The sequence below is a fragment of the Lepidothrix coronata genome, unplaced genomic scaffold (assembly GCF_001604755.1).
Source record: "Lepidothrix coronata isolate B3197 unplaced genomic scaffold, Lepidothrix_coronata-1.0 Scaffold10, whole genome shotgun sequence".
Taxonomy (NCBI): domain Eukaryota; kingdom Metazoa; phylum Chordata; class Aves; order Passeriformes; family Pipridae; genus Lepidothrix; species Lepidothrix coronata.
Genome location: NW_016690190.1, coordinates 4,471,340 through 4,484,037, shown reverse-complemented (window position 1 = coordinate 4,484,037; position 12,698 = coordinate 4,471,340).

The window sequence follows — 12,698 nt, the reverse complement described above, 5'->3', positions numbered from 1 at the left end:
TCTGGAGTACGGAATGGGGGGAAACCCAGACTGGATTTCCAAAAAAAAAAAAAAAAAATTAAAAAAAAAAAAAAGAAGGGTTGGACTTGATGGTCTCAGAGGTCCTTTCCAACCTGGCTGATTCCATGATTCTATGAAAGCCCCCACTGATTTCAGAGGCATTTGGGTTAGATCAGGTTGAAACAACACCTTTATGGCTTGAGGCAGGTTGATTTTGTTTATATTTGCCTTAATCTCCCTGTGGCTAAAACAACATAAATTCCTTAAGGAATAAGATGGTTTCTGTTAGCAGGTTATAATCACACAAGCGAAACATGATATGATGCCAAGACATTGTAGTGATGTTTTGTTTGAAGTGGACACCTACACTCCAGGACCTGGCTTGCAACCAACAATTCATTCCTCAATTCAGATCAATTAAAAAAGATTTAATTGGCATGATAAGCTATACAAATGTAGCCAAAGGATTAAAGAGGAAGATCTTTCAAGTGTACTGTAGAGGATGGGACTAATCTACCCATCTAGGAGATCTATATTTGAAAGAGTTTCATCTCTGACACACATTTAGCCACCACCAGATTAGTCCATTCCTAATCTGATATGAAGTTAATGTACGTTTTTCTCTACAGACTACTCAGATTTTTCCTTGGTCCGTACATATCAATAGGTATAATTAGATGGTCGCACGTGTGAAGTTTGTTCCTAACTACCTCAGTAGGAAAATTCCTTGCAGCCCATTCTGTTTTGGACATTACAATGGAAACCACATCTTTCTCTTCCCACTGTCACTCTGTTTGCAAAGGCTGGGTTCATCCTGTGGGCTTCCGTAATGGTTTGAAGAAGATATAGCTTAATGGAATGCATACATTCAGAAGAAAGTATTTGAAACAAGTGGTTCTTTTTCCTATGAAAACTTTTTTTGAGACAGGGAATTCTATTCCGAAATATATGAATGTCTAAATCCTAAAAAGTTCTTCCCCAAGGACATTCAGCTCTGAAATACAAATCTAAAAATTTACAATTTTTTAAAAAAAGTATTTTCTCTGAAGTAGATCTCAATTATGATGGTAGGCCAGAATCTTTTTTAACCTCATAAAAGTGTGGAAATATTTTTGAAATTCACTGTCACATATGGCATAATGCAAGTGAAATGTCACTTTATTTTCCTCCTGGTACCAACTTTAATCTTGGAAGTCTGTCCAGTATACAAAAAATAGGTGTACCAGGAAAGAGTATTTATATCTAGGTATGCCTGATAGTTTCCCTAGATTCCTTTCCCATTTTCCAGCTCTACTGTGACTTCAATACCTTCAATGAAACCTCCTCAAACATGTCATGTACTTTGGCTGTAGTACCTCCAAACAGAACAACTCTCGTTGCTGAGCTTCAACCTTTTCATAGTTTTTGAAGACACCACCTCTGAAAGGTTTGTCCCAGGTATCTTAACTGACTTGGGAGGGGACCTGGATAGCATAAGAAAGAATCCCTTGAAAGCAGAAAAAAGCCACATGTGAAAAATGCACTGGAACAAAATGCTAGAAGTATTGCTGAACAATTGCCTACTTGACATTAATACCAGTCATGATGACCTCTAAGAGATGCACTCATAGCAAGACTGTCGCTGAGAGCACCCAACATCCTTATGCACCGCTTACTGTAGCCTTCCCACATGAAACAGTGGCTGAAGTTTTTCTGAGCTGTCAGCTTGCAAAACTCAGGCTTCAGCAGAGGGAAAGAGGGTAGGGGAGATGTTAGGAAGGAGGGTAGGGGAGATTTTAGGAAGGGGAACCCTTGCTCTCTTCCCAAAAGGATAAGCTCTACGTGCATACTTCCTCTCATTCAGCTGAGTAGATTTACTTTGTGAAATTTTAAAGGCAGGATTTTGGTTGCTAAATCTTATAAGGAAGACTACTGAAAGCCATGGTCCTTATCTTTACACTTCATTTAAATAATAGCTACACCAAGATAATTTCTCTGTACATTTAAGCATTCTTTTGTGCCTGTTGTGGTAGTGCCTGTAGGCTTCAGTCGTGAATTAGAGTTCCACTCTACTATGCTATGTGTACATAAATAATAGAAAAGGGAAATCCTACCCCTACAGATTTAAACTTTATGGGTTTGCAGCCCTTGAAACAGCTTCTGCTTTATAAACATAGATGATAAACTGAAGGAGAAGGAAACTATCCTTCAATTTGAGGTCATCTGAGTGATCACTTATACCATGCAGAACTGAGTAGGAAATGATTTTCCCTTGATGAATATTTTAAAGTTCCTCTTTCCTAGGAAAAAAACTAAGAATATGAAGGCTACCTTGGTCTTTGTATTTTTCTTAAGAGGTAAAGGAAACAAACAACTAAGCAGACTGAGAGACAGACACCCCACAGGAACCCTATTTTGTAATAGTAAGAAGACTGAAAGTCAGAACTCTGCAACTTTTTGGTGACCTCACTGAACATCTTTCCCTCCAGAACCACTGCTTTCAGGGTCTCTCCCACAGTGCAATACTCTTTTGACAGGACCCTTGTCTCTGCATACCAACAGCCAAAACACATTTCTGAGATAAGGAAGACTGGGAAATGCTGTGCTCCACAGTTCGCTGAACCAGCACTTGGACCTGGACTTGGACTGATCTGCAACATGCCCTAGATCTGCAAAATCTTCATGAAGAAAGTTCTGCCAGAACAAGTAATTCCTTCCCCAAGAAAAAATTCTGTTTTAATGCACAAGGGTTTTTTTCCAGTAAGAAAAAGAAAGATTCATTAAAAATGCTGAGTTAGTCTTACCCAGTTAGTTCTGTTGCAGAACTAACATTACCTCATGTGTTTCTCAGGTTTTCCACATAGTAAAGTGTCTTACTATGGGGCCTCTGGTGGTCTAGTGGTTAGGGTGCAGGACTCTCACCGCTGCGACCCGGGTTCCCCCCCGGGCAGATGGAGCTCGTTAGCCCTGTGAGGCAATCCATCTAAGAGAAGGTCACTCTAAACAAACCTACGTTCTGAGACCCTCACTGCCACTGTCCGAGTTTCACTCGGCCCCGGCAGATGAACCTCAGGATTAAAGGGTGGGCTCAGTTCAGCGCACGCTGTGTCTCACCTAAAAAATCCACTGCGCAGGCTCGAAGGGTTAATGACCTTTCCCAAATCTTCGCTCGCGAAGACTGGCCACATAGTAAAGTGTCTTACCTATGGAGTTAGACCTCTCCTTTTTCTAAGCAAGGGATAATTTTTTTAGCCAAACTGAAAAAAAAAAAAGCCTAAGTAGTGTTAGACAGAGAGTGACTGGTCAAAATGAATGCAAGCATATAAATGCTGTATTGAACAAAGCAAAATGCACAAGTACAGTAGGGTGCAATGATGTTAATTTGGAAACACTGAGACTCGAAAGAGACATCACAGGCTTAAAAGTTACCTCTCAGTCTCCTGGATGTGGATACTCTCTGCTCTATTAGCATTCTGATAACTCCTGCATCTGCCTTGGTAAATACTGCAGAGAGAGGGCAGCTGCAGGATCCTATTGTATGCTACTAAAGTAAATGCTAATTAGGCACCTGAAGCAGCCTTCCTAGTTCCAACTGAGGATACTAAAAAAAATATCCTGCAAATGAAAAAAAAAAAAAAGAGAGAGAGAGAGAGGAAAAAACAGAAAATCAAAATCAAGCACAGGACTACCTGAACAGCCTTCTATGATGAATTGTCAAAATACAGTTTCCCAAGAGGTCACTTCCCTGGCACTGAAATCTGGTTGACAGGCTTGTAGTTTCCCAGATCCTCCTTCTGGCCTTTCTTGTAGATGGGCATCACACTAGCTAACTTAATGAGGGGTGCTCAGAAAAAATAAATTCATAAATTCATAAAGATCAGAAATTCATAAAGATCACGGAACTGTGAACACAGAGTCCATGACTGGCATGGGTACTGAAGTGGTTAAACTCCAAAAGCATCCTCGTTCTTCTGCTAATGGGTACCATTTTCCACTTTGGCTTGTAGGTGTTGTAGCTGGGAATCATTAAAAATGCCGTCATTAAAACCTTTTACTCATCTCCATTGATTTCACTTGTAGTATCCTCAGAAGCCTGTGGGTCAATGTATTGCTTGCTCTGATTCAAAAACCTAGTTGGAAAATTGAAGTAATTTGCCCATTTTTATCTGGCTGTTACAGACACTCACTATACTGCCAGATATGCACTGCCAGAACACCAACAAAGCCCTGTTTAATAATATGAAGGGTGTTTTCACCTACTCTTAAAAATAGCCTTTTAACTAGATGATTCTTGCCCTTTGATGGCAGGTTAGATATCTGTCACTCCCACACTGGAAAGCCCAGATCACATTCTCCTTCATTTATATTACCATAATTCCATTAGAATGAAGTTTTACACTACTGCAGCTAAGTGAGGGAGAATAAAATTTCCAGAGATATGTACATAATCCCTATTTACCTATAAATCACTCTGTGAATTGATAGATCCATCACTACAGTAATGATTTCCAATGGCTCAAAAATTTTTTCACAGAGAAACTCTTTGCATCTTTAGTGCTTTAATAATACCTCAAGAATCCTGTTTGCCTTCCTAGGGTTTTTTGCAGTTTAAAGGTGTAAAAATTAATTGCAAACAAAACTGAAAGAAGGCCTTAATGACCACTCCCATTTTGCAGGCAGGAAGTCATTGCTGACCAGGATACAGAGCATTTAAGGAGATCATCAAGAGGACTGTGCTTGTGCAGCACTAGGAGCCTCATCCCAGGCAGAAGGCTGTCTTTGGAGAAGAGGAAAGCGAGACATCTCCTACACCTGTGTGGATGTTTACCTCTTCTGATCAGAGGCATAGTAATGTTTAGTTACACTATCAGCAGTGCTGAGATCAGCCTATAGCTCCATTAGGCCTTTATTGCAAGTCTTCGGGGTTGACTTTCCTCTAAGTCCTTCTTCTCCCCCTCCTCTGACCGGCTGATGATCAGGAAGGAGTTCAGCAACCTGGAAAACGAATATGACGACTTCAATGATTTCCTGATTTCATCTCAGAATTGGAAAGCTCACACTGATACTTGCAAGGATTATAGTCTTCAGACTAGTCAATAATGATTGATTTTGTACCACTGACATCCAAACCACCCTTAGGATACACTCTCCCAAATATTTCTCTATTTGATCCTAATACAGCCAGTGAGTGGAAACTCACTTCCAATACAGTAGAACTGCATAATCTTATGATAAGACATCACAGTTTCTGGGCTAAACAGCCTTCTGAGAATACAGCTGCTGAACAAGGACTGGAGAAGCCAAAGGGAAGGAAAATAGTAGCCTGCAGGTGCATTCATCATCCTGTTTTCCCCTCTTAACTTCTCCTTCTGAACACACGTGTTCATGCACTCAGGCAGACTAATTTTGCATTGGTCATAGACCTAGTGCTTTAATAAAAGATTATATTCATTATGTGAGTGTTATTAACTTAGAGGATGCTTCATTTTATGCTCACCTTCAAAACTACTTGCAATCAGCCTGTCTGAGGTGGCTCTGTGCCAGGCCCAGCAGGTTGTTGGATTTATTGCCCACAACCACCACTTTTGTCCAGATTTATCACACCTCACTGTGGCCATTAGCACCCTTGATTACCTCTTCATTTTCACTGGTTTGAATCATGACTTTGATGTATAATGTCTCCTCAAGCAAGGGCATTTCCCCTCCAACAGCAATTCTGAACGTTACACAAACAACTGGAAATATCCCATCAGCTTTTTCATATGCACAGAGTTTGTGACAAGGTTTTCATTTTAAGAATATCAACGAGTTTTTTTTCTGGTGACTATTCCATTCCATCTAGTAGCCACCATGACATGCCTATGTTGTGCCCTTAAGTTAGAACTTGCCTCAGCCAATAGAGTTAGTGAAATCTAGCTTCCAAAGTGAGAAAAGGAAAAAAAAAAAAAAGAAAATAGGTTTAAATAGGTTTTGAAGTGTGTACTTCTTTAGTCAGAATAATACAGTAAAGGGAGCAGAAACTTAGCTAGAAACCACAGGACCTCTTTATTGATTCTTCAGGCAAAAATCTCCTTCCCTGTTACGATCTTCTGTGCTGCAATAGACCAACCAGAAACATCCACAAAGCTCCCCTACAATTGTCTATTGGCTTTCAAGTGAGCTCTTGGAAAAGACAGACTGACTCTGGTATATTGAGGCTACTGTTTTTTCCACTGACACAGGGTTATTACAATTTTTCCTTCTATTTCCTTGGCTTCCTGAATTCACCTCTTGTCTCCTACTGCAGGCTGCAAAACCGCTTGGAGCAGAGATCAGATATTTTTGACCTGTATTTAGACAATATCCAGTAAAAATTCATGCTGGACCATAGCTCTGTATCTAATGGTAGCAATAACACCTCTTCAGGAAAAAAAAAGGAATTCTTTTACTTAACTTGTTTTCTCCTCCAGTGAAGTATATTCTTTTTACAGTAGGCAGCAAACTTCATGGGAAAAATTGAGGGACTGAGTGTTCCTGCTTTTCTGGTTGGCATTGGTGTCAAGTAAACTGTTTTACAAGACTCCTATAGGATTTGTGTTTGAATATTTCAGTTCTTGAGATATGGGATTCATTGCGATGTAGTCCGGGAAAGAACAGGTGGAGAGCTATGAATGTCCTTGTGTCTTGGGCCTGGCAGTACAGGAGCAACAGATTTGCTCACTCACATTGCCTCACATAGCTTGTCCTCCTGTCTGGCACACTAAAAAACCCTCAGACTTGGGGTTGCTGTACTAGCTGTGAGCACAGCTACATGCAGGCACAGTGCACACAGAAGTCTCTGGAGACACCACATTTCCAACCTCTTTGCATGAAACTGTAGCCACCACAGGGAGAAGTGCTAACACAGCAGATAGCAGCCTTATAATTCACCTCTGGTAAGAAGCAAAACTGTAGGAAATATCACGGCATGGCATCTAATGAACTTTGCTTCCTTCACTCTGCCAACTTTAGCTGCCTACTCTTCTCTTTGAGCTGTAAAACTTTCTGCCTCTCTCCTGCATCAGTGAAGCCCACAGGATAAAAAAAATCTTGTTTCAGAGCAGTATTTCAACCACATGTGATGGAGAAAAAGAAGACACAAAGTCATCTTATTAGGACACTATAAAATCCAGAGGTATTATGGAAAGGGTACCCCCATGAATAGAAACATGGTAGAATAGGCTCCACCCTCATGGGGCATCAGAAAATAGAATATAGTGCAATAGAAAATAGTGCAAATAGAAAATAGTGCAATAGACGTTCAGTTGTAATGACCCTTGGAATGCTTGTTTCACCATCTGCTTACAGGGGAATCTTTGTACACCCTTCCATACTTTACCTTCCGCATCCCGAATCATTTTATTTTCATTTTAAACACATCTTCTGCTGTTGTTCTGTCCCTTCTTTCCTACTCTGGCAAATCCTGAAGTATGTGCCTTCTCCGTAACTACAAACAGTCACACAGTGCAAGTCTGTAGTGGCAATTATCCTGTCAGATGGAATAAAGATTACAACTGATGGGTAAGGAAGAGGTTCAAACAGTAAAATTGTTGTAATGAGTCCACTCAGTAACCTGTCTTAGTTTGCTTGCTACTGGGTTCCTAACAGCCAACAGACCACCTGCTTTCTGTCACTGCAGCTCAGCTGTTGTTCAAAAATTTCAGATGTTTGTGCCAGTAATTAAATTGTGCCAGCAAAGCACTATTAAATTTAGTTATTGCAGAAAGAAGCTAAAATAATTTATCAATTCTGAGTGGATCATCAATGTGTTTTTGAATATAATGAAAATGAGAATTGGGTCAGCAGGAGGAAGAGGAGACATCAATTAAAAAATATATCTATACTGGAGTCTCAAAAGCCATTAACATTGATTTCAATCCAGGACACAGGGCCTGGCTGGCAAAAAGTGTTGAAGAATAATTAAAGAGGCTTTTCTTTTTTCTTTTTCCTGTAGCAGATACAATAACAGTGCTTCAAGAACTGGAAGTAAATAGAATGTAATCACTCCAGAGAGCTATAAAAGGTTATGGGAAGATGTTGATGCTACTGCTTTTGTTTGGTCTCCTTTCATATCTTTATTTGCCTTTTTAAAGTTGCATATTTGCTTTTAATGGACATAAATGCAGGATTGGAGCTGGAATTCATTCTGCCCCTTCAGGCTGCTCTTTTCACAGGCTCATCACTGACCTGAAGCATTGTGAGAGTTTCTGTTTCAGAAGATGATACAGTCAGACAGGTTCCTCACAGCTGAATCCTGTTCAGGTAGGGGTGGTAACATGGACTGGCTTGGATTAACTATCATTTGATGTTTCTAATATCTCTGCCATAAACACTGTGACTATTCTATTCTTAGGTCAAAAATGGGTTATTTCTGACTCAGCCCGGTCTTGTGGAGACTATACATGACACAGATGAACTTCTTTCATCTTCCTGCAAATAAGCCTTACTTCCTGCTCTTTGTTTTCAGGTCTGTGTGATCTGCTTTGAATGACCAAGGCAGGATCGACTCTTCACTAAAAAATTAGTCACAGAGCTGATATACAGTCATAAGAACTTCACTGCTGGCTGGATCCAAGAAGATTTTAGGTCTGATAGTAGCAATCCTGCCTCTGCCTTTGAAGAATTTTCAAAATTGCAGCTACATGACTACCAAGGTTAGTATTTTTTGGTCAGTGCGATGTGTGAATAAGAGAAGTTACATGACAAAGAACGAAATTAAATTTCAACCTCCATAAGAACAGAAAACAATTATTTCTTCCTCCCTCCCATACTCTCAAATACATAGTTATAGTCCTGCTTTTGCATCTTTGGTAGACCCTTCCTGACCTAATTCAACCCACTAATCCTGCAAAAAGTTCTCCAGGCTTAAGGGTTTCTCTTCTTTGTTAGTTTGCAAGGTTTTTTTTTTCTTCAGTTAATGATTTGACCACTCACAGAGCAGTCCAACAAGTGCCAAGCTTCCACAAAGTGAGAAGTGTGGGAGAGAGGCAATACAATCCAGGAGCTAGATTAGAACATCTTTTTCACACCATCATACGGTTGCTTTGTCCCAGAGATATTGAGCAACATCTCTATGAGCATTTGTGACAATATCATTTCTGACAACCTTCTTTCAAATAAGACAATTCCTTGCATAGATATGCTTACTGAAAAATATACAAATACCTGTCAAGAAACTTATGTTTTTATATTCAAAGATTGTAACTTTTTTTCCCAAATGCATCTTTCTCCATTTGTGATAACATTCACTTTTTTGTCATTGAGATTTTGGACAGTGCTTTTCAAGGAGCTTTAGACAACAGAACAGTTTCATTATCCCTATGGGATACAGACATTCAATGAAAACACTGAGAGCAATACTGTGATTTGCTCAACATCTGTATGTCCTCCAAATCCTTCTCTAGTGTACTGACTTGTTCTGCTTAGCAGCGTTTCCTTGTATTTTCACTACTGCCATGTGCTCTGTCTCCTTTTCTGGGACTAGTTCTTAGAAGACTGAACTTAGAATGTTTAATTCATACTTCTATAAATTTAATAATCCATAAGAAATAGCTTATATACCACTTAAGTCTTGTTTGTACCCTAATTGAAGAGTCTAAGTGAACTTTAAGCAATTCATTGATATTTTCTGGGCTGTCCTTCACAGGGAAAGAAGGTTTGTACTCTTCCTAAACTTATTGTGATCAGGCTAGGAAAATTAGAACAAAACAATTCTGTATGTCCACTGAGTATGGACTTAGTTGGCACATTATTAGCCCAAATTCCACTAATTAGTGGAAGCCAGCTGTACAAAGGGTCAGAGTATTCTGTTCTCTTCACAAGACAATACTTGAAAGCATTTTAGTGCTATACTAGACACACAGGTTAGCTAGTTTATGTTGTCCAAATCAAGTCACCCATCAGAACCATAATACTTTTCTGAAAATGGTGATATACATAATTCAGAGACAAAGTATTTTAAGACATAATGACCACTTGCATCAGATGTAGTTGTCAGAAGACTGACATGTCTTGATCAGAGATATTGTTGGTCTAAGACTTCAGAGCTGGTAGTCAAACATCTTCTGGGGATCACTTTACTTTCTTCCATTTATTTTTCCCATTGGCTGTGAGAGACCAAGCCAAATAGTATTTAAGGACCACTGCAAAACTCTTAGGTCTTGCCAGATTGTTGTCTCTAGGTATGAAAAATTGAGCTAATTGTTCTTAATGTGTCTAGTTATTTCATAGTCATAGTTAAAAAATATGTATATTCTGAGATGCACATTCAGGTCATCAAAAAAAAAAGCAATTGAAATGCAGTTGTAGTTTTGCAATGCAAACATTCCCTGCTTGGTGGATACATTTGCACCTGTATATTATCTAAAACATTTCCCTGTATGTACATGCAGGAATCCTGTATCAGATCCCCACTTTATCAAGTTGGCTTAAAAAAATATTTCAAAAAATTGCCTAAGGTATTACACTGATATTCTTTCTTCTCTTTCTTAGATAAAAATCAACCATGATATCACTACTATCTTCATTGCATTGCAAGTCAATCAGTAATACATTGCATGCAACTGTTAGATACTGTTGGGAATCAAAATTAATTGTCCATAAAATGGACAATTGCAGCATGAACACAGGAGGACAGAAAATAAGGAGACAGATCTTGAAGAAAATATCACACTTTGGCTGTCGCTGTGAAAATTAATTTTACTGGAGCATGACTACAATTTTTAGCAAAATCCCTTGAGAAATGGATGACCCAGCAACTGCTGTTTTACCACTTTAGCTGAAATCTCATTAAAATTAAGTTCTCTGACAAAACAAAGAAGCATTTTGGTGAAGATTATATCTACCTAAGGTTGTAGAGGATTTCTGCATATCAGTTGGAATTCAGCTCCTTTCGTTCACTTACATCTTAAAATTCCAAAATGCTTGCAGTTCATTTTGGCATGATTCCTTAATTTACTTTTACATTGGTCTGAGAAGAAGAACAGAGAGATCTCTGAAAACTCTGGAGAAAAAACAATATGTTGATTACTTAGTCTTGTTTCGTTTTGCTGTCTGAAATTTTGGGAAGATCAAGGGAGTACTTTATTAACAATTTTCTAAGTCTTGGAATTTTTCACATTTGATCAAAAGCAACTGGCTTAATTTAAAGCCAGTTGGCTTCATAGTTATTACTTTTATAGGTTTAATGAGCCAAAATGGCCCACAAACCAGCCATTGGAGAAGTCATTCTATGTCTGTAAGTATTTCTTAGGTAAATAAGTTCACTTTTAAACTTTTCTCAAGTTGTTCTTTTGGACAGAAATGACCTCATGTAAGTCTGGAATGGAGGAAGTGGCATAGGAATATTTGCCCTTCAGTACTTCTGGAAAAATAAAATCTCATATAGCCTCAGGCTCAAAGATACACCACAGGATAACCCTTTATCACAGGACTAAAATATTCTTCAGAGTTCAGATATAACCCCAACAGGACAGAACCAAGGTCAAATCAAATGCACAACAGTCAGTGTTAGAAGAAAAAAAAGTACATTTAGGGATCATGAGTATTCAGGGATGGAAAATGAATGTGCACAACTTGTAATTCCCTGATTTTACACAGGCAGAACCAAGCCTTAAACAAATCAGCTGGAGGACATCAGTCACATTTGTGAGCAAAAGTTTCATGTGCACAGCTACATTTGTATGTTCAACATCTGTTACCCGTAAAAGGGCAGATGCTAAAAGGGAGCCATTTCTAAAGCACAAAATGTCCTGAATATCAATTTTGTCTGCTAGAAAGGATGCTATCACAGAGAAACCACTAGGAGGAGTAGGTCAGAGGCACAGCAGGTGTAGCAAGGAAATTTGAATAGCCCTACCAGATGGCTGGACTTAAAGATCTAAGGGGAATTTATTATCATTTGAACCTATCCTTATGCAAACTGCACCTGGACTTAGTAAATAATTTATATCTGAAGATAGACTATTGTTTTTCTTTTTCCCCTCCTGTAAAATTCCAAGTTTCTTTGACTTAATGATACAGCCTCCCCCAGGCTTTTCTGCATCTTGGCAGCAAGCAAAATACCGTCCACTCTCTTGTACTTGTCATACTGAAAACACCAGTTCATAACCCCTCTGTTCCCAGAGAAATCCCTGAGCATCCCATTTGTCTCAGACAATGGCTGCAAAATGCCTGCCTTGTTAATGCACTTCCAGACCTCGCATTTGCCTACCCCACCTCCTTCCTCCACTTGTTTTACACCAGCTTCCTCTGTCCCTCTGCATAATCTCTTGCCATCTGCAACAGCCTTCCAGTACCTCTCTGCCTCATTGACTCTCCATCCCTTTTCAGATCTCATCTGCAAACCTCTCTTCATTCCCCCGCCTGCACCTCTCAATTTCTTCCACTCTCTTCTCTCTGTTATTGGCCTTTATCTCTCTTTAATATATTCTACAGGCAGCATCTTTCTGCCACTGTTGGTCTGTAATTTATAAAATACAATACCTATGGCCTTGTATTATTTAACCTTGTAAAGCATTTCAGGATAAGAGTTCACCTGAAAGGAGCTATGAAAAATAAACTTGCATGAACCATTGATAGACTGTTAAGATCAGCTTGTTCTATAGCCATCTTTTTTCTTATTTTTCCTTCCCTTCCTTTCCCTTCCCTTTCCCTTTCCCTTTCCCTTTCCCTTTCCCTTTCCCTTTCCCTTTCCCTTTCCC